At 42.0% G+C, this 23,358-nt stretch overlaps 1 long non-coding RNA gene and 1 pseudogene across 1 annotated transcript; both read right to left on the bottom strand.

Annotated features, from left to right (window-relative positions):
- Window positions 1-16,451: 16,451 nt before the first annotated feature.
- LOC133365246 (uncharacterized) lies at window positions 16,452-23,021 on the bottom strand. The gene is made up of 3 exons (XR_009758144.1): window positions 22,938-23,021; window positions 19,166-19,201; window positions 16,452-16,539 (listed from the first exon to the last, which is right to left on the bottom strand). It is a non-coding gene; the product is annotated as an uncharacterized LOC133365246 (long non-coding RNA).
- LOC133365737 (5S ribosomal RNA) lies at window positions 19,780-19,898 on the bottom strand (annotated as a pseudogene).
- Window positions 23,022-23,358: the final 337 nt, after the last annotated feature.

Consider the following 23,358-nt stretch of genomic DNA (forward strand, 5'->3'; position numbering starts at 1 on the left):
TTGTGAGGCCATGTGATTGTAACTGTAATTTATTACTTTTTAAAAGTAATCTTCCAAGCACTGCTCTTGTGTTGTGTAAATGCCTGGCATCACCCAAGATGGTGGTGGGGCCTTCCCTATGAGGCTGCTGCCCCTGTCGTCACCTTGGCTGGGCCCAACCTGGGCGCCCTCTGGCAGCAGTCCTGCTTAGAAGACACACTTTTAGTAGAAGGGATGGATAAAGAAATGCAAATAAAAGCATTCTCAAAAGGATGGAAGAGCCGTACAATGTTGAGGATAAAAAAGTCATGATCCATCATCTTGAATTTGAGAGTATTCTGCTTGAAATACTAAAAAGGCAACTGGAAGCATTCAAAGAGATCCAGAAGAACTTGAAAGGAAAGAAGGAAATGTTGAAGAAAAGGGGAAAATAATTGAATCTATGAAGAACAGATACAGTATAAATATTGATGAAAACACTTTTTCTATGTAGTCCATTAATAATAATTTATACGTGCCTTGCAAAAGTAATCAGACCCCTGACTAGTGCTCTCATATTACTGAATTACAAATGGTACATTGTAATTTCATTCTGTAAGATATTTTATTTTGAAACACTGAAACTCAAAATTATTGCAAGGTGGCATTGGTTTTATGTTGGGAAATGTTTGTAAGAAAGATAAAAAATTGAAACATGTTGCCTGCATAAGTATTCAACCCCTGTGCTGTGGAAGCTCCCAGTTTACACAGATGAAAGAAATTACCCTATTGAGGACATAATTACCTTATCATTGGCCTCCACCTGTGAAACGTTAAAGTTGCTGTCACATTTTCAGGATAAAAACCCCACTGTCGAAGGATCATTGGTCAGGCTGTGGATCCGAAGAAAATGAAGACGAAAGAGCATTCTACAGAAGTGAGAGATAATGTAGTACAAATGCATAGATTAGGAAAAGGGTACAAAATAATATCCAAGTGTTTGGATATCCCAGTGAACACAGTTGGATCAATAATCAGGAAGTGGAAGCTGCATCACACCACCCAAGCACTGCCAAGAAAAGGCTGTTCCTCAAAACTCAGTGCTCAAACGAGAAGGAGACTTGTGAGAGAAGCCACAGAGAGGCCAACAATCACTTTGAAGGAGCTACAGAGTTCAGTGGCTGGGAGTGGAGTAATGGTGCACCAGTCAACCATATCAAGAGCTCTGCATAACACTGGCCTGTATGGGGGGTGGCAAGAAAGAAGCTGTTACTCACAAAGTACCATCTGGAGTTTGCCAGAAAGCATGAGAGTACCCAGCTGTGATGTGGGAAAAGGTTTTGTGGTCAGATGACACCAAGATAGAGCTTTTTGGCTGAAATTCAAAGCGCTATGTGTGATGCAAACCTAACACTGCCCATGCCTCAGAACACACCATCCCTACAGTGAAGTATGGTGGTGGTGGCACCATACTGTGGGGATGGTTCTCATCAGCAGGGACTAGTTAAAATCAAAGGAAGACTGGATGGAGAAAAATACAGGGAAATACTGCAAGATAACCTCTTTCAGACCACTAAAAAACTGAAGCTTGGTAGGAAATTCACTTTTCAGCAGGACAGTGATCCCAAGCACAAGGCCAAAGCAACACCGGAGTGGCTCAAGAACAAAAAGGTAAATGCCCTACTGTGGCCCAGTCAAAGTCCTGATCTCAATCCCATTGAGAATCTGTGGTGATCTTTGAAAGTTGCAGTCCACAAACAATGTCCAACCAACCTGAACGATCTAGAATGAATTCGAGAATCCTCAGGAGAGGATTTTGTTTTACCACCACACCAGAGATGTGCTAGCCACACCCCCAACCTTGTGGCAACACAAGACATAGAGGCCATGCTTTCTGACTCCTCCAAAAGTAGTCTTCTTGGTCCTTTCAAGAAACAGTTTCGTTCCTTGATGGGAAAGTGCAGCAAGTTGTGGTCCAAGCAGAACCAGTCAGCACAGATTGCTGAGTATATCCATGCGCAATATGGTGTGTATCTGAAGGTACCGAATAAGACCAGGTGGAATTCCACCTTTGATGCGTTGAAGCAACTACATGAGCTCCTGTCAACTGTGCCACTAAAAATGCATGCCATAATGGACCGCTGCTCCTTGTCCAGGATCACAGCTGCTGAGATTGAAGTGGTACAGGAATACACAGAAATTATGGAGCCACTAGCCCAGTCCCTAGATATCCTGCAACGGGAGAACAGCATGTTCATGGGGTATTTGCTACCAACGCTCTGCAATCTGGACCGCAAGTTAGAAGGACTGGAAAACAAACCTAAGAGGTACACATACTGTTTTCAGCTGCTGAGAGGTGTGCGCGAAGCCCTAAGAAAGCAGTTTGCAGCTATCTGGGAGGACAAGAGGCTTCTTCTGGCAGCCTGCCTACACCCTCGCTTCAAACTAGATTGGCTGGAATCGTGTCAGGCCGCCACCCATACCAACAAGTAAGAACATTAGGGAAGCCCTTTGGGTGGATTACTCCAAGGGAAATGTTGTCTCAAGGGAGGCATCAGAGGGCTTAAGGTGGTAGGCAAGGGCTGGGCCTTTTCTTCCTGGGGCTCCTCATCACAACCTTGGGTTGCTGCAGGTAATCCTTAAGGGTCTGCTGTGCTGCCCCATGAGTGTGGTGACTTGGTCACCTTCCTACCTTCCATGTCATCATCCACAGGCTCAGGCTGGACCCTGAACCAGGGGACATGACAAGCATCAGGAAATGAAGAGCAGATGATATATATGTGTTAACATATCCTCTCTCTTTCTTAGATACACAATGGAAGCCTTGTTGAAAGCTGAAATAAAGATGGGTGTACTTAATGAGGACAGTGATCAGTCTTCAGATAAAGACCAGGAAGGAGATGACTTAGAAGATGACTTCTTTAACTTTCTGCCCCAGGGCAAGAAGTCAGCAGTGGACACTGCTGAGGAGGAACTGGTGAGGTACCTGAGGTCTCCCAGCAGGGAAGTGTCATCACTCCATGGCTTTCCACGTGTGCTGCGGTGTTTTTTGCAGCACAACACAGGCATGCCTTCAAGCTCCACAGTAGAACGCCTGTTCAGTACTGGTGGCAACGTAATGACTGTAAAAAGACATTCCTTGTCTGACATGGTCTTTGAGCATCTTGTTCTTTTGAGACATAACAGAAACATATTATAAAAGCATTTCAAGTGTAAAATTTGATTTCAAGAGTTGGGGTATCTTCATTGCTTGGGGGGATGTGAGATTCTGTTATGCCATTATGTTAATCTTATGGATAATTTTTTTTATTCTACTACCCCCTGTGTGTGTGTGTTTATTTTTAATATTGTTTTAGGCTTCTTAGATGTGCAGCAGCCAAGGCCAGCACCTTGTAGGAGTTTTTTTAAAAAAGTAACTGAAATGTAATTGTAGTGATTACTTTTGAGAAAAAGTAAAGTAACCAGTTACTTTCAGAGCACTTGTAATTGTAACGGTAGTTACTACTTTTTGGGCCAAGTAATTGTAACTGTAATTTATTACTTTTTAAAAGTAATCTTCCAAGCTCTGCTGCTGAGGCATATAATAGTAGTGTTTTTTTTTTAGATACTGCAGGTTTCCTAGATCAGACAGACTAAGAGCAAAGTAACCTGAGCATGTGTTGCATATCCTGTCCTTGGATATGGCAGGATGGGCAAACAAGTTTACTGACCCTGAATTCACCACTTATATGCAATAACTTGATTTGCTGTGTTTATAAAAAACTTGACTCATACATGTTAATAGTATTCAATTGCCCAAAAAACACTCTTGTGGGCTGGATTCAGTTGGTAGGCTGTGGGTTATCCACGCCTGCTCTGTTTATAGCTCGTCCTACCGTATGAACTTGAAACACGCAGTAAAAAGAAAGTAAACTGGGGTACCATAAATAGTTGAGTCTGGCACTAGTTATCACAAATTATACAGACCTGGGCCAGAGATCTTATCCCAAACCTATTTAAATGAAGAGAGTGCCACTGGCACTTTCAGGACCTCAATTTATCCAGCACTTTTATACAGATTTCTGACATACGCACTGGGTTTATTTAACACTAATATAATTTTGAGTAACAATTAAGTTGCTGAGACTCTTGAAACAGAGGAAGAGAAGTTCTGGAATTTCAGCTGGATAAAAAACATCTGTAATTCTCTAATGTAGTGAGCACATATTGAGACAATATTTTACCAATCACGAACATTGTAAAGTGTTTATGCTTTGTTGAAATCCAGGAATATTTTCACAGCATAAAAGACATTTTAAAAAGAAGAGATTGTAATTTTCATATTTTTGTTACCACACTGTTAAATTCTGTGTTTTGAATCCTCCAATATACGTGGCCTCAAAATGACAAATCAACATTATTATAGGATAACTAAAGGCATTTGTACTAAATTAGTTTATAGTACTTTTAAAAATAGCTTCCCACTCTGCCCACAGATCATTAGATGTAAGGCATTTATCTCTAAGAGAAGCTTTAACTTAAAGATATTTTCGCAGTACTTTATTTCAAATATTAGATACACACACATGTACGTGCACACACACACACTGTTGAGACAGCTGAAAAAGCTGATGAATGGAAATGGACTGCCTTCAAGTCGATTCCGACTTATGGCGATCCTATGAATAGGGTTTTCAGGGTAAGCGGTATTCAGAGGGGGTTTACCATTGCCTAGAGACCCAGTGTGGTGTAGTGGTTAAGGTGTTGGACTACGACCTGGGAGACCAGGGTTCGAATCCCCACATAGCCATGAAGCTCACTGGGTGACCTTGCACCAGTCACTGCCTCTCAGCCTCATGAAAACCCTATTCATAGGGTCACCATAAGTCGGAATTGACTTGAAGGCAGTACATTTACATTTATTTACCATTGCCTTCCTCTGAGGCTGAGAGGCAGTGACTGGCCCAAGGTAACCCATGGCTGTGTGGGGATTCGAACCCTCCCAGGTCATAGTCCAACACCTTAACCACTACACCACACTGGCTCTCGAAAAGGCTGATAGTAAGGCAAATATTTCTGCAGGAGAGACAATTTATCATTAATATATAAGATAACATTATTAGCATTTTAAGAAATGTTACATATAAATAAATAACCTTTTTTTTCATTTACTGTACAATCCTATAGATGTGTACTTAGAAGTAAGTCCCATTGAATTCAGTAGGGCCACATTTTCACTACATCTTTATTCCACTGTTAATCCACTTTAAACAGTGATGGCTTCCTCCAAAGAATCCTGGTAAGTGTAGTTTGTGAAAGGTGCTGAGAGTTGTTAGGAGATCCCTATTTCCCTCATACAGCTACAATTCTCCGAGTTGTCTGGGAAGAGGGACGTTAAACCACTTTGTAAATGACTAAAGTGGAATAATAGCGGAATAAAGATGCAGTGTGAATGTGGCTTAGGTCTTGCTCCTAGGAAGAAGGATTCCAGCCTAAGTACATTTTTATTTATGTTTGAGAAAAGCTATTACCACATAAAAATAAGTCACTTTTATGCATATCTTTTTAGTCTTTCTGCTGTGAGGTGACCATGAAAGGAAAATGTGCCAAAAATTGCACATTTTTGTCCAAGCTGAGAAAAATGGCAATTAACATTTAGTCATTTCTTTTACTGCTGAAAACCATGGGCCATGTGATAGAGTGTTGTATGGAGAGACCTGAACCTCTCCAGATGAAATGTAACATTTGAAGAGGATTTCAGAATGATCATGTATCTGAAGTTGATCCAAACTTGTCTGCTGTGGCTCAGGATTAACAGCTTCCATGACAACCCAGGGCCTGTCTCAAATTATAGCTGATCTAATATCTATCTATCTATCTATCTATCTATCTATCTATCTATCTATCTATCTATCTATCTATCTATCTATCTATCTATCTATCTATCTATCTATCTATCTACAGAGAGACATAGGATGGGATCAAAAGAGCTACTTAGGCTCACTCAAGGGCCTTGTGATAGTCCAGTCAGTTTTCTTTCCTCTCTTCCCCCTCCATTGAAAAATTAGCCCGTCTGTCCACAGGGCTGCCTTACTATTAAGACGAATGAAGCAGCTACCTCAGACAGCTGATTTTGGGTGTCAGGAAACGACATTAAAGGGTGAGATATTTGTGAGATTTTCAGCCTCAGTTGTCAAAATAACTAGACTGGCCTTGAGTACCACTATGCACCTTGACTTGAAGTGTGTGCATGTGTGTTTGTGGATTTTGCCTCAGGCAGCAAAATGTATTGGCCAGACCTGCCTTCCCACTTCCTACATCACCAGGAGAAGCCCATTTAGGTACTTTATGCCATTATTTTGATGATTTCTTACCTGGTAAATTGTGCATTATATTTTATATTTCACAAGACATAAAAGCTAGTTTTGGAAATCTAGTGGAGTATAGTGGAAGTTTAGCGCTAATTTTCATGATGAGGTTGCTCAGGATGCAGGCGCCACTTGCCTTCTTTGCCCTTCCCCCTCTCAGCCTAGAGCCAAGCGTGGCTGGACCTCTGTGCGCAACTTGTCTTCCTTGCTCGTCTTTTATGCCCTGTCCCTGGCCTTGAACCTAGCATGGCTGTACCATGGTGCTCTGCATGCCTCCCTTGCCCTTTCTTTCCCCCCCAGCCTTGAGCCCAGCATGGCTGGAATGTGGCACACTTCTCACTTTCCTTGCCCTTTCTTTCCCACCCCCAGCCTTGAGTGCAGTGCGGCTGGACCATGGCACTCCGCTCACCTTCCTTGCTCTTCTTGTCTGCCCTGCTGGCCTAGAAATAGTTGCAAAGCATTAAATGGCCGGGCGCGGGGTGAGAGAAATATTAATTGTGTGCTATACAACTGAAGTTATGCAAATAACCAGCTAAAGTGTTTTGCCCTCCCATAAGAGTTTTAAATCCAAGGCCTAAAATCAGCAATGTGCACTGCTGCTCCCTTCAGTTTGCTATGGGAGGAAGGTTCAGCTGGCGGAAGGTTCTGTGGATCCAACCCTATAAGTCAAAAGGGCTGGCCTTCATAAACAGCAAAGCAAAAGCCCCATAGGGCTCATGCATTGAACTCAATGGGGCTTACCTCTGAGTAGGGATGAGCGGTTCTGTCAGTTTTGGTTTCTTTCAGTTTCTCGTGTTCCCAATCGCAAATTCACTTCTCCACATTTCTGCATCTGTTTGCAAATTTTTAAGTTCTCTGAAAAATTGTCAGCATTTTAGTGTGCATTTCTAATATGCAGTTTTGCAAGCAGTTTCCCCTAATTTGTGTTATTTTCTCTACGCTTTCCCCTAACATTCATATTTCTGTACATGTTATTTGGTTGGAGACCTGCACTGTAAAATTCAGAGAAGTTCTCAGTAAAGATTGGCTTTCATGGCCACTCTGCTTATGGTGGGGTGCTTATTTTTTGCCTACCAGCCCTTTAATTTGGGATGAAGCAAGATGGGTGTGTGATGAAGCTTCCATCAAAGTTTCACACACAGACAATAGCTGAGTTTAACATTACAAATTTTAAACTTTGTTTTTCCTTACTTTGCTAGCCACCTTGGGAACATAACTTTATGTTGAAGGCTTGGGATGTAAAGTATGTATAAATGAATGAGTTATTACAGCAGTGCTGTTGACCCTCTTCCCTATTAGTCCCACTTAGCTGCAATGCAAATTTCTTCCACTAAAGTGTTTCATTGCAGTTCCACATGTAGTGTCTCCGACATAGGCTGACTCTAAGAGGTGGCTTTCATGTAGAGTGACAATTCCTGTACATATGAGATATGAGGTGGCACAGTTGTGTGAAAAGGCTGGTGTCTTGGGAATGTCAAATCAAAACTTTCAGCTGAAATAGGAATTGGGAATATTATTTGTTGCTATCAAGTGAATCAAATTTATAGCTATCTGCTTTCATGGATTATCTTAAATGAATCTAAAAAGGTATTTTGCTATTGGATATCTTTAAAAGGAAGAATTATATTAAATATAAGAAATAGGACTTGTAAATGCTATGCATTTATATTTAGAAGAAAGTTCCATTGAATTTAGTGGGGTTTATTTCAAAGTAAGAATTCATAGGACTACAGCCTGAACTTCTGTATACATCCGTACTTCCATTCCTAATCTTGAAAAATCTTCGTAATCTGGAACCTGGGGTTTGACTGTATACTTCTGACAACCCAGCTATCTTTCCCTTGCATGTCAGACTGCACTTTCATGCTGCGCACTTTGAGAAAAAGAATGAAAGGGGAAAAGAGGCCAAAACTTGCACAGGAGTCAACCAGCAGTAGTGGATGAGAGGTTGGCTGAGCAGAAGTAGCTCTTGCCAGCAATGCACTTGTGGGTAGGGATGGGTGAGAATTTTGATTCAGTTCGCATTTCAAGCAGAATTTATCAAACTTCAATGTCCGAAACAATATGAACACTGAAACACAGCCATCCTTCAAAATTCACATTTATTAGAATTTTGGGATGCAATTCGCCAACTAAACGACATTTACAAAAATGCATATGTTAGGGGAAAGTGTACATAAAAATGAATACATGAGTGAAAATAACATGTAAGAAGGCATGAAACGAGAAATGGCTTGCAAAAATGCGTACCTTTGTCAAAACTGCCTGCAAAAATGTGTTTGTTTGGAGAAATTCGCACTAAAATGGTGGAGAATTTTCATGAGGATTTTTTAAAAAATTGCTGATTGCTGCAGAAATGTAGAGAACTGAATTTAACGCTGGAAAATTGAGAAATGCAGAGAAGAGAAACAGACAGATCTTTCCATCCCTATTTGTGGGGATGGGGTGGGATGAGGTGTTAGCAAGGTCAGGGGATGTCCGGGTAGGTGGAGGCAGCCCATAGGTGCACAAGCACTGTGAGACCGCTGCTGCCAACCCAACCTCACCCCCAACCCATTCTGGAGAGTGGCAGTGCCACTCCCCTCCCCCACATACCACTGCTGGAGTAAATAGTTGCTCCCTTCCCAGGTTGAAAATGAATCTGTAACTTTTAAAGCCCCTCTCTTTCCAGAGTTACGGGAAATAAGGGATGGCAGCAGATAGAAGCTGGGGTGTTGCAGGCAGGCTCACAGCATCTTTTTGCAGCAACAGACTGGCACTGCAGTATTGAAGAACTGTATGTCTACCATCCATCACAAACAAAATGTGACAGGTTCCCCACCCACTCTTGACTGGGTTCACTATCTGGATTAAGTAAATATGTGAGAGGGAGGCTGTGGGGATGAGCATGCTAGCTCTGGCCTCTGTTGCCACTCAGGGTTCTAAACTCAGGGTTCTGAAACACATGGGGAGTCTCCACAAGTAACAGGAGGCTTCTCTCTTCAGATAGACATCCTCCAACCTGCAGAGAACGGTGATGGGGACAAAGTTCCTGCTGGGAGGAAGGGCGGGATATAAATCAAATCAATAAATAAAGCTACCTTAATCATATCCAGAGGTTCCCCTTGTGTGTTTACTTAACCCAGATAGGAAATGCCTGAAGAGCCTTAGGCCACATTCACATCATATATTGATTCACTAATAGGCAAAAAACCTTGCTGTTTAAGAATGTACCTATAGCCCACAGATATTTCTGTCAAACTTTAAAAAGCAGGGAAATTGGGCAGCTGTAGTGAATACACCAGGGGAGCAGGAGACTTGACCTCCTCTCTGAGATATTGTACTGCCCTACAAATTTGTCAAAATGCAAACACAATTTGGGTTGGTCTTTCACAGTCCAATGCACTTCCTGTGTTGCTTGGAAGAATATGGGGAGCAGAAGAAGTGGGAGGGGGAAGGAGGGAATTGGAAGGGGAAGGGGAAAAGAAAGGGGAGGGAAGGGGCAAAAGGGAGGTGATGGGAGGGAGGAGGACGGGAGGGCAGGTTTGATAATTTGCATACTTGTTGAGTTCAATGGGATTTACTCCTGTGCGATCATGCTTGAAAATGAAATGGACTGCCTTCAAGTTGATTCCGACTTATGGTGACCCTATGAATAGGGTTTTCATGGTAAGCGGTATTCAGAGGTGGTTTACCATTGCCTTCCTCTGAGGCTGAGAGGCAGTGACTGGCCCAAGGTCACCCAGTGAGCTTCATGGCTGTGTGGGGATTTGAACCCTGGTCTCCCAGGTTGTAGTCCTAGGATAGGTAAAACTGACCATGGGGGAGGAGGAGGGAGAGGGAGGGGATGGGGGAGGGGAAGGGAGAGGAAAGGGCAAGAGGGAGGGGATAGGAGGGAGGAGGAGGGGAGGGCAGGTTTGATCACTTGCATGCTTTTTGAGTTCAGTGGGATTTAGTCCTGTGCAATCATGCTTAGGATAGGTAAAACTGACCTGGGGGAGGGGCGGGGGGAGGAGGAAGGCAGGGAGGGAAGGGGAGGGGGAGGGGAGGAGATTGGATGGGTGGGCACTGGGCAGAGGGGAAGCTCCTTTCCTTTCCAAAAGGAAAACACTGTGAACAGTATCATTCTTTTTCAGGGTTTCCCCCACCTTTTTATTCTACAAGGAGGCACACGTAGCCTCCCACCCAAATTTAAACCAAAGCTGTCCCTGGCCATATCCACACCAGACTGCCTTCTCCCAAATAATCCTGGGAAGTGTAGTTAGTGAAGGATGCTGAGTGTTGCTAGGAGATGCCCTGTTCCACTCACAGAGCTTCAATCAGAGCGGCTGGCTGTTAAACCACTCTGGCCACTGGAGCTCTGTCAGGGGAATAGGAGCCTCCTCTTAGCACCCTTCACAAACTACACTTCCCAGGATTCTCTGGGGAAAACTATAAATATCTCACATGAAATCAGTCTAGTGTGGGTGTGGGCCCCTGATTAGGCAAGCCCAGCAGCTGGGATTCTGGCTTTTAGAACACTGACAGTTGGTTCTTACTGAGCATGCCCAACACTATCATTGGGTTCAAGCCAAAATTTCTTAAATTAATTAAAAATCAGCCAGGTATTTTTTTTTTTTACTTTTAAACTGCAGAAGATGAAAATCGGAATATGGGGCAAGGTCAGTATTAGGATTACAGGTACTCTGTGAACATGGCTGATTTTTAATTAATTTCAACAGATTATAAGAACTCTGACAGAAAAAAAATCCAAAAGTGGTCTGGCTTTTTTCTCCCTCTTTTTACACTTTAAACTCTCGATTTTCTCTGACTGTTTTGTGTATTGCCATAAAGATTTAGAGGGTTGTTAAGCAAGTGTTTCTGAGTTCAGGACTGCAAGTTTTGTAAGGTTTTGTTTTGAAATGATATTATGGGAAGGATCAGAATGGCATGGAGGTATTTTCAATTTAACATTGCGGAATGCGAAAAATCCATGCTGACTGTAGTATACAGCCACTCTAGTGGCGTATAATTCCACTTTAAACAGTCATGGCGTCTCCCAAAGAATCCTTGGAAGGGTAGTTAGTGAAGGGTATTGAGAGTTGTTAGGAGACTCCTATTCTCACAGAACTACAATTTACTGAATGGTTTAACAGTTGGTCCCTCTTCCCAGAAAACTGAGAACTGTAGCTGTATGAGGCTAATACGGGGTTTCTAAAAATGCTCAGCACCCTTCACAAATTATGCTTCCCAGGATTCTTTGGAATAAAATGGAATAACAGTGGAATAAATGTATGGTGTAAATGTGGTCCTAGTGTGTGAAGGACTGCAGCCTAACACACTACCCCTCTGGAAATTCTTTTTAAGTGCTAAACTAAGCTTCTGCCTGACTGCTTATACCTGGTGATTACTTTTCCTGGTGACTGTTTTAAATCATTTATTACATGTTTGATGAAGTTAATGAATAACACTTTTCTTTCTGTTCTTCCATTCCCCCCCTTCTCCTCTTTTTGTACTGTAATGCTGTTTACTGTCTGCCACAATGATAGTTCAATTTTCAGAGATGTTGCCACCTTCTGCTGCTGATTAAATTCTTGTTTAGTTTCACTGCCAAGTATGTTGGATTAAATTAACAAGCTCTGTTTGCTTTAGTGAGAATGACCTTCAGCTTGTACAAAATAATAATCTTTTCAGTGATTTATTGATTCTCTGCTCTTTATCTTCTCTTAACAAAATGTGTAATAGGAATGTTTGCCTTGAGTTTGCTTGAATTTACAGGCATGCATTGCTTTATTTCAATACACTAGAGACTGTATCTAATAGCTTTGCTCAATTTATTTATTTATTGTATTTGTATACCGCCGCATAGCTGAAGCTCTCTGGGCGGTTTACAGTAACTAAAAACATTAAAAACAAATATACAAATTTAAAACACATCTTTTAAAAACAATTTAAAACACAATTTAAATTTTTTAAAACAATTTAAAAAGCACATGCTAAAATGCCTGGGAGAAGAGGAAAGTTTACTGTTATTAACACTTCAGTTTCTATGGAGGATTTGCCAAAGCTTGATTATGCTAAGGATAAAACTTCATATAATTCTTTAGTCTATAAAAGGACCAACTTTTGAAAATTTCCCACTTCAAACACACAAGTTAAGAATATTAAACATGCTCCATGGAAGGAAAAAAAATCCAGTTTTTATTATATTTGTTTTACACCTTCATCTCATTTGTACACTTCCTCTGGTAAGCCAGATAGCAGTGAAGTAAAAAGAACTTAAAAGTCGAGGGTTAAAATGACTGGAGATATAGGTTAATTTTATAACTCTCAATCCATTCACAACTATGTAGCATTCAGTAATATTCAGCAATCAGTTCTGAATACCCCTTACCATGAAAACCCTGTTCGTAGGGTCGCCATAAGTCAGAATCAACTTGAAGGCAGTCCATTTCCATTTTCCCCTTAGAACACAAGTGGGCAAAGAATGGCCTTTATCTCTTTTGATGCATCCCCCTAGACGCCTTCTGAAGCTGCCCCATTCTTCCATCTCCATCACAGCTCCTTCCTTACTGTTTCCTACTTGTTTTTCCTGGTTTTTAAAAATGTTTTCCTCCTCTTTCGACATGGTTGCAGAAGGCCTAGACTTCTTGGATAATTTTGAAGCAGTTATTGGGTCTTCCCTTGGGCTTGTATGGCTTTAAACTTTTCTATAGCCCCAATCAATCACTCCTCTGACTTCACTTTCTCAGTCAATTGTGTACCCAAACTTTCAAGAGAGTCTTCTCTGTGAGACGGTATATACCAGGGGTGGCCACTCTGTGGTTTTCCAGTTGCTGCTGGACTACAGCTCCCATCATCCCTGACCATGAGCTGTGTTGGCTGAGACTGATGGGAGCTGTAGTTCAGCAGCATCTGGAGAGCCATGGAGTGGTCACCCCTGGCATATACCATTGCATCCAAACCGAAGGCTTTGTTTGGACTCAAGATGCTATCCAGCACGCGACCACTATGCCAATAATTGCTAATCTGTTTAGTAATTAATAAGGAACTGGAAGTGGGTACACTACCATAAGCTTGGCAGTGCCTTGTGTCCAAATGAAGCATTGGGCCAGATGTGATGATATGCAATTTATGCAATGTAATCACATTTTATATAAATCTTACCAAGAAAGCAAGATTTGTAGGAAGGTAAAGTGACCTGCTTAAGGCATCACCAACAGGGAACATAAGAGTCAGTGCTTTGTATGGCCACCCGTACTTCTGTTGATGACTATACAAAGCACCCTGAGCAGTGCTGGCCCAAGACATTTTACTGCTTGAGGCAAATTACAAGGTGGCACCCTCCATTCCACCAAGGGAAGTGGATTAGAATGGCTGTTCAATGTTACTTCAACCCTGGTAATGAAATCTGAGTACAACAGACTAGTTTAGGAAGTACAGGACAGGCTGTGTGGAATATGCAGCTCTGTTTTTCAGCACCATTTCCAACCCTGGCAGCATCTGCCACCGGAGGCAGCGACCTCACTCTACCTGTAGGGCCATTCCTGACCCTGAATCTTGTGTTCCCTGCTGACTGCATTTCCTTGCAGCACAGCAGGGCTTCACCTAGATAAGATTTATATAAATTGTGATTACACACAAAACTGTGTGATTGCTGCAGGCTCTACCACTTATTTTCCATCTCTTAGGGCTATAGACCTGGCCAAAAAAAATTATGAATATTATCTATCCTGTCTGGTAGTAATTCACCTATTTTGGTGACATGGCTCAAGGACTACTATTGGTTTTTAAATGTTTGATATTTTATGTATTTAATATTGATTCTTTCTTGTAAGCTAATTTGAATATTTGAAAAACCAAGATATAGATAATCAAATGTTTATGTACACACACATATGTATGTACACTTGCAAGCTTAGGTACATTCCTAGCTGACATATATGTGAGGTCACACACCCCTGCATTCAGTCACATATGAGGGCTTGACTGGTAGTCTATGCTGTTATAAGGAAACAATGCAATTAGACTGTTAATTGGAAAAATGCTCACCCCTTTTCATACTTTTCTAGCAGCCTTGGTATCTCCAACGCATAGGTATTGTATATGTGTACCAAATTTTAGCTGTCAGTTGCTGAAGGACTCTAAATAGTTCCAGGTTTGAGGGTCTCTTGGGTGGGATGCTGTTAATGGTTCACCTCCATGAGTGAGTCCACCTCTTCACTGCTGTTGTCCCTGATGTCCTCTCTTATTAGGCCAAGAATGGGGAATCTATGGCCCTTCAAATAATTGGACCACAACACTCATCATCCTTGACCATTGGCCATGCTGGCTGAGACTGATGGGAATTGAAGTCCAACAACTTCTGGAAGGTCACAGGTACCCAATTCCTGCTTTAGGCCACATCCACCAAGAAGAAGAGGACAACGTGAACAAAGGCTGCTGATCCTTCTCCTTGCTCCTTTTATTGCTCACTGGCTTAGAGAGGATGGGCAAACAGCCATCAATGCTCAGAATAATGGGTTAGAGGACTCCACATGTTGGAAACAGCCCCCCTAATGGGATGTGGGTCTCAGCAAGTGCCCAACAATGCCTACTTCTGTTGCTGGTCCTGCTTGTGAGTGAGTCAGTCAAGACTCATAGAATCAAAATAGTAGAGTTGGAAGGGGCCTATAAGGCCATCGACTCCAACCCCTACTGAATGCAGGAATCCAAATTAAAGCATACCCAACAGGTGGCTGTTTAGCTGCCTCTTGAATGTCTTTAGCGTTGGAGAACTCACCACTTCCCTAGGTAACTGGTTCCATTATCGTACCACTTCAACAGGATTTTTTCCCTGATGTTCAGTCGAAATCTGGTTTCCTGCAACTTGAGCTCATTATTCCATGTCCTGCACTCTGGGATGATCGAGAAGAAATCCTGGCCCCTCCTCTGTGTGACAACTACGTACTTGAAGAGTGCTATCATATTTCCCCTAAGTCTTCTATTCTCAAGGCTAAACATGCCCAGTTCTTTCAGGATTTCCTCATAGGGCTTTGTTTCCAGTCCCTGATCATCCTTGTTGTCCTCCTCTGAACCTATTCCAGTTTGTCTGCATTCTTCTTAAAGTGCGGTGTCCAGAACTGGAAGCAGTACTCAAGATGAAGCCAAATATAGGGAAACTAGTACTTCACACAATTTGGAAACTATAATTCTGTTAATGCAGCCTAAAACAGCATTTTTTTCCTTTTTTGCAGCCACATCACACTGTTGGCTCATATTCAGGTTGTGATCTACAACAATTCCAAGATCCTTTTCACGTGTAGTATTGCTGAGCCAAGTATCCCCCATCTTATAACTGTCCATTTGGTTTCTTTTTCCTAGTAAGTCAGTGTAAGCCCTGTTCTCAGACTTATAAAAAAGCAACCTAAAGCTCTTTGTTAACAATGTTTTAGTGTTTATAACAATTTGAAGAAATTAGATTCTTCAGTTTATTTATAGTGCTCATCCCCTACAAATCCCTTTTAAAGTGAATCTTGAAAAAGAGAGGAAGGCAAAATATCTTCTTGTATTTCTGAAGCAAAGAGCAAGATCGGCCACTCAATCATTGCCTTAAGATAACCCACTGACAGTGATGGGCAGAACTCACTTTTGAAAAAGAATGATGGAAATTACTTGGACGTTAGTGTTTTTGGATTATCATTGTTTACAATGGGGCAGACAGGCTGTCCAAACTGTATTGTAGCCTTCGTATTGATTTTAGGGCCTAGAACTAGTTCTGTTATGAAACGGCCATCCATCAGGACAGAATGAACTTCCCTTGCATTTAGCCTTGTAACCAGGGCTTCTCCAGATAAAGAAACAACATATAAAGATGAAAGTAAAAATACAAGCTGTCAGTTATTTTTCTCCCTTTTTATGTGTATGAAAAAATCCAAATAATATTTCTTAAGGTTATGCTATTCCCTGATACCCTTAGCATTTAATGTGCTCCCACAGTGTCAGCTGAAATGCGATTACTTTCCCCCCTACAAAGATGTTTCACTGTCTAACCCCTATAGTCACAGAGGAAAGTTTCTATTGCTAAGTCGTCTAAGGTACTCTTTGTAGATTTTCAACAGTGATAAAAGAAACCACTGGCTTCACACTACAATTGCATGAATGTGTGGAGTTTATTGACAAGTAATGAAACTTTGATATGTTACAAACTGCATGTATCTCCAGGTACGCTTTATGGGAATTTCTGCAAAATGGCTGTTTGGCCGACCTTAAGTGAGTTTCTTCTGTCAGTCAAGTTCTATCAAGAAAACAGCAAAAGAACCTTATTAAATACAAACAATTTAACCTATTAAAATAATTATGGTTATGATTAACAACAACAAATTACATGTCTATCCTGCCCTTTCTCCCAGAAAGAGCCCAGGGTGGAAATAAATAAATAATAAAAAAACATATTAAAATGCAATTCCAGCACAGATGCAGACTGGGGTAAGGTCCCTACTTAAAAGGCTTGGTAAAAGAGAAAGGTCTACAGTAGACAGTGACTGTCTAAAATTTAAGGGGAGGGAATTCCAAGGGGTAGGTGCTACAACACTAAAGGTTTGCTTCCTATGTTGTGCGGAATGGACCTCCTGATAAGATGGTATCTGCAGGAAGCCCTCACCTGCACAGTGCAGTGACTGACTGAGTGTACAAGGGGTAAGACCATCTTTCAATAGTTAATGGGAAGCCAAAGCAATTCTTTCAGCAGCAGGGTAACAGGGTAATGATATCCTGCCCTAGTGAGCAGTTGCATCGCTGCCTTTTGCTCCACGTGCAGCTTCTGAACTAACCTCAAGGGCAGCCCCACATAGTATTCCAGCCTGGAGGCTACCAGTGCATGGAAAACAGTGGTCAGGCTATTCCAGCCCAGAAACACCCACAGCTGTCTTACCAGCTGAAGCTGGTAAAAGACATTCCTAGCCACTGAGGTCACCTGGGCCTCTACTGACAAAGATGGATCCAGGAACACCCCCAGACTATGAACCTGCTCTTTGAGAGGGAGTATGACCCCATCCAAAGCAGGCAATTGACCAATTATCCAGACTCAGGAACCACCTACCCACAGTGCCTCCATCTTGTTAGGATTCAGTCAGTCTATTGGCCCACATCCAGCCCACCACTGAGTATATGCACTGGTCCAGGGCTTGTACGGCCTCTCCCAGTTCAGATGTTACAGAGAAAAATAACTGTGTATCATCAGCATACTGCTAACACTTTGTCCCAAATCTCAGCATTGTATATTTATTTATTTTATTTATATCCCGCCCTTCATCCCAGCAGGAGCCCAGGGCCGCAAACAGAAGTGCTAAGAACACTTTAAGACATCATAAAAACAGAACTTAAAATACATTAAAACAAAACAATGTTAAAAACATTTTTTTAAAAAAAGAAAAAGCTTTAAAAACATCTTTAAAAAAAGGGTTAAAACATTATTAAAAAACATATTAACAAGCAATTCTAACACAGAGGCAGACTGGGATAGGTCTCAACTTAAAAGGCTTGTTGAAAGAGCAAAGTCTTCAAAAGGCACCAAAAATACAGCAGATATGGTACCTGCCTAATATTCAAGGGGAGGGAATACCACAGGGTAGGTGCTGCCACACTAAAGGTCTGTTTCCTATATTGTGCAGAATGAACCTCCTGTTAAGATGGTATCTGCAGGAGGCCCTCACCTGCAGAGCGCAGTGATCGATTGGGTATATAAGGGGTAAGACGGTCTTTCAGGTATCCTGGTCCTGAGCTGTATAGGGCTTTGTACACCAAACCGAGAACCTTGAACTTGGCCCAGTAGCAAATGGGCAGCCAGTGCAATTCTTTCAGCAGCGGGGTGACATGTTGGCAATATCCTGCCCCAGTGAGCAGTCTTGCTGCTGCATTTTGCACCAGCTGCAGCTTCCAGAGCAACCTCAAGGACAGCCCCACATGCATTACAGTAATCCAGCCTGGAGGTTACCACTGCATGGACAACAGTGGTCAGGCTATCCCAGTCCAGAAACGGCTGCAGCTGTCTTACCAGCCGAAGCTGGTAAAAGGCACTACTAGCCACGGAGGTCACCTGGGTGTCTAGCGACAAAGATGGATCCAGGAACACCCCCAGACTACAGACCTGCTCTTTCAGAGGGAGTACGACCCCAACCAAAGCAGGCAACTGACCAATTATCTGAACTCGGGAACCACCAACCCACAGTGCCTCCGTCTTGCTAGGATTCAGACTCAGTTTATTGGCCCTCATCCAGCCCACCACCGAGTCCAGGCAGTGGTCCAGGGCTTGCATGGCCTCTCCTGATTCAGATGTTACGGAGAAATAGAGCTGGGTATCATGCATACTGCTGACACCTCACCCCAAAGCTCCTGATGACTGCTCCCAAGGGCTTCATATAGATGTTAAACAGCATGGGGGACAAGATTACCCTGCGGCACCCCACAGCACAACTACAAGGGGGCTGAAAGACAGTCACCCAATCCTATTCTCTGAGAGTGAACCAAGAGATAGGATCGGAACCACTGTAAAACAGTGCCTCCAATACCCATCTCACCAAGTTGGCCCAGAAGGATACCATGGTCAATGGTATCAAAAGCCACTGAGAGATCAAGTAAGAATAACAGGGTCGCATTCCCCCTGTCCTTTTCTCAATAAAGGTATATATGATAAACAGCACTGGGGACAAGATGGAACCCTGCAGCACCCCACAGCACAACTGCCAGGGGGCCGAAAAACAATCACCCAGTGCTATTTTCTGGAAACTGACACATATATAGGATCAGAAGCACTGTAAAACCCTCTGATACCCATCTCACCAAGTTAGCACTTAAGGATACCATAATCACTTGTATCAAAAGCTGTGTATCAAAAGCCATGGTCAATTGCATCAAAATCTTACTCGATCTGAGTGTCCTACTTTGGACTATAGGTGTTCCTGTAAAAAGAGAAAGGAAAAGATGCAATGTAATACCTGATAAATTTAAGAGGGACTTTACAGTAGCTGGCCTGTACAGTAGTTAGTTGATATTGATGATTATTTTCAATTTATTTTGTACTAAATATATTTTGATACACTTGTGTCCTTTATTATGTTTGTGTGTGTGTGTGTGTATACACCTAATCCATTCCCTAGGTGAATGATGTTTTATATATAGCAGTGATATTGTGTACTGTATTAATATTAAATCATGGGTGGCACAGACAAATCTGTGTTGAGGGATAGTCAATGGGTCATCTCTGCCAAATGCATGTTCTGCCACCTCAAAGAGCTTGAATTATGAAGGCTTAATATGTCTATTGAATGAATGGGCATATATCTACGAAGTGAGCCTACTTGGTGGTGGCACCTCAACTGTAGAATGCTCCCAAAGAGGCCCACCTAGTGCCTTTGTTGTTGTTATATGCCTTCAAGTCGATTACGACTTATGGCGACCCTATGAATCTTTTTGGATATACCCATAGGGTTTTCATGGTAAGAGGTGTTCAGAGGTGGTTTACCATTGTCTTCCTCTAAGCCTACGGCATCTGGTATTCCCAGGCGGTCTCCCATCCAAGTACTAGCCAGGCCTGACCCTGCTTAGCTTCCAAGATCAGAAGAGATCGGGCATGTTCAGGGTAGTATGGCCATACCTCAATGTTATTTTGGCACCAGGATTTATTTATATTTTTCTCAGATTCTTTAATCCTCTGAAAATGATTTTATGCCGCTTCGTGTTTGTCTTTATTTCTGCTGACTGCTTTTGTAGTGCTTTTTATACTGTGGCACTTTAATGTTTTATCATAATTTTAAAATTTTTGGTAAACCATCCTGGGAACCTATGGAAGGGGAGTGTACACCCCAAGCACTCAAGAAATGTTGGAGTACTTTGGAGTGCCCCTTCCAGTTTCCTGAGTGCTCAGTGAAAGACATTAAAACATTACTAAGTACTATAGTGTCCAAACAATCTGGGAAGCCAATAAGCATGCATAATATGAAGTAAAATGTAAAAAAAAAACCCACCCAAATATAACAAAAACAACTATACTTTTCTGGTCTTTCCACTGGATTGAGTACTTCTCATACAGATGCTCTATTAACTTTTTTTTTATTAACTTCTTTCTTATTAACCACTGGAGGAATGATACATGTGTGTTACCACCAGTTACACAAAAGTACATACTGTGGAGGAAATTTTCTGAACTCTTCTTGTCCCGTCTAAAATGTAATAAAAGTAGACTATGTAGCATAAACCATGTCTGGTTGAACTTCTCCCTTAAGCAACTGGACCCTCTGAGTGAGCTTTTCCAATATCACTAAATGTCAAACTTGCCAGTACCAAGATTCAATGGTAATCCCCTCTAAATACTGCCAAAAATGAGCAACAGTCTTTATCGCTGCTGTGACAGCCATCTGTCGGGAATGCTTTGATTTGGATTCCTGCATTGAGCAGGGGGTTGGACTTCCAACTCTACTATTCTATGATTCTATGAGCAAAAGGCAAACTAGTTATTTATCTTTGGCTCTGTGCACTGACCCTACCTCCAATGTCCCTGTCAGCTCCACTCCTGACCATTGTGTCTTGGGCAGAAGGTGTAAAAGAGAAATTTACATGCATTCAGCTGATTTACAGACTACCATGCAATCTGGAAGCCTGATCACACAGGATTCCTGATTATGTGGAGGAGCCTACATGTGTTCAGCTGAATGTGCATGGATTCCCTCTTCAGACCTTCTGCCTTGGTATGAAGGTATGAAGTTGGAGGTGGAAGGAATGTTTAGTGTGGAGCCAGTGCATGTGGGCAGGGCCAGTGCTCCTCCCTCTACGTGTTCTTTGAATGCATGGGGGTTAATTTCTCAATAGAGCTACAGGCTGCAGTCGGCTGTAAAAGCTCTGGTTTCAATTAAATGAGGTGGTAAACAATGTTTATAAGCATCCTAACCGTTAAGAAGTGTGTTGTTTTAAAACTGTCAGCACACAATGCCTATGGAGTTGGACAGATGGAGAATATGTGTTGTTGTTTGGAAGGGGTTCATCAGAAAAGGAAAGAAATTGCATTGTTGAAGTGTTGCCAGCTATAATTGTATGAGCATAATAAGTTAATGGCATGCATGAGAAGTGTATATGAGCATTGTGTATGAGTAGAGTCAAGAGCAGCTAAGGTTGGCCAAAGTGAAATAGTTTAGCCTGGAGGGATTGTAGGGGATATCATGCATAGGTTTCTGGGATGCTTTAAGCTGGGAAAAATTAGGGCATCTCATAAAGTCCAGCTGCAGCTTGTTGGTCTAAAAGGTTGTATCATCTGTACTGCCTGGTACCAAGGTCAGGAGGTGGCCTGAATAGCCATAAATTAGTAGGCCTGCCCTTGCAGTGAACTTCTGGACTATTCTATCATCAAGAGGTGTCATGATTGTCCAGTTGGCCCTCTCGCTGTTGCTGGGCAAATTCCCATAAAAGAGGGGCTAATCTTTAGCTAGTGGCCCCATTCCATCTTGACTTATCTGTGTGATGTCTATTGGTATACAGAGCCAAGGAGACTGGCTCTTATACTTTTCTGTCTGAATATTTAGCTTAGGTTAGGTAAACTTTGTTGTTTTATGTCTGTTTTATGTAGAACTTTCTCACTGTATTTCTGTATAGATGTTGACTATGCCTAACTCTGTTTAAGAATGTTTGGCTTAAAGGAATTGTATGCTGCTCTTTTTCTATGCACTTACATTTTAGCTAATAAACTACCTCATATTAACTGGTGTGTGTTACTTGGGCGCTGTGACTCTGAAACCGGTACCTTGACCACTAAGCTACTGACTACTGAATTGTGCTGGGTTGAGGCTCCAGAGCAGTGAGTGTACGGTTTGGCCCTTGCTCTTGGGAATCTCTGCCAGTCCATGGGTACCCGGAGTTCCCCTTGACTCAGAGTGGGAAACCAAGTTAAGGGGTGGTGGCAGTCTACCTGTTACAGAGTTGGTGTTTGGCCTAATGCAATCCTGGTAAGGGAGGCACGGGGTGTGCCTGGCTGGGGTCAATTGCCCTTGGGTTTAGGGGATTGGACCCTGGGTCTTTGACAAGTAGTAGTGTAAATGGGCATATGTTATGTGTGAATGAGGGAATGTGTCAGAGAGTGAGGGGGAAAGGACCAAGAAAGTGCATTACAGACAGAAACACACACCTGCAAATGATGTGCATTAATTATGTGGAATGCCACTTGTTTAATTGCTGAGGGACCTACCTTTCTAGAGTTATTTCTAACTTAAAAAATTATTCTGATTTGTTCCCTGTTCACAAGAGCAGGAAATGTAAGGCATATAAAAGAGCTGACGGCATGTGTTAAGTCTATGTATTGACATGTTGTTAGTTCAAATTGCTATACCTCTCTTTAAATCAGTAAAGCTGTCTAGTCTTTTGATACATGGCTTAAATTCTGCCAAAATTCTTAATAAACTGTAGCAGGCCTAGGAGCTGATACAGATGGGTTAAGAGATAAAAGGTGCAATTCTACCAGGCTGTAGTGTAAAGCTTTGAATAGCTGTTGGCGTTTTCTGTTAGAAACCTTAGATCCAACAGAAGAGTCAGATAATGATCTTAGCCTTTGTTCATCATCTTATTTTTTCTGACATAATTGAATGACTGTATATGCCAAACATATAATTGTTACAGGTTCCCAGCCTGACTGGATAGTCTTTGAAAGTATACCTTTGTGAATCTGTAGAGACATTCAGTGGCTTCTTGGCTTCTTGAATGCCCTCTGGGCTAAACTAATTCCTTCAGGATTCCTCCAAGCCTGTTAGCCTTATGCTGCATGGCACGGCAGTGAAAATAAGTGGGCTCAGCAGGTTCTCCCTAAAATATAGTGCAATATATAAACTCCATTCCACAACCTGTTTCTGTATCTTAAACAAAAATGTATTTATCAGAGTAAAAATGCAATCATCAGAAGAACTGAATAGAGCAAAACGTATTTGTTCTCTGTGCCTAGGTGATAAAATCAACTGCTTAACTCCTTTTTTGGTCAAAAATTTTATATGCCTGTTGTAGCTAAAATGGTTTGTTTTCTGAGATGAAAATCTAAAATTCACCTGACACACATGGCACCTTTGGCTATGTCTGCTGCCCA

This window comes from Rhineura floridana, chromosome 10 (genome assembly GCF_030035675.1).
Source record: "Rhineura floridana isolate rRhiFlo1 chromosome 10, rRhiFlo1.hap2, whole genome shotgun sequence".
NCBI classification, from domain to species: domain Eukaryota; kingdom Metazoa; phylum Chordata; class Lepidosauria; order Squamata; family Rhineuridae; genus Rhineura; species Rhineura floridana.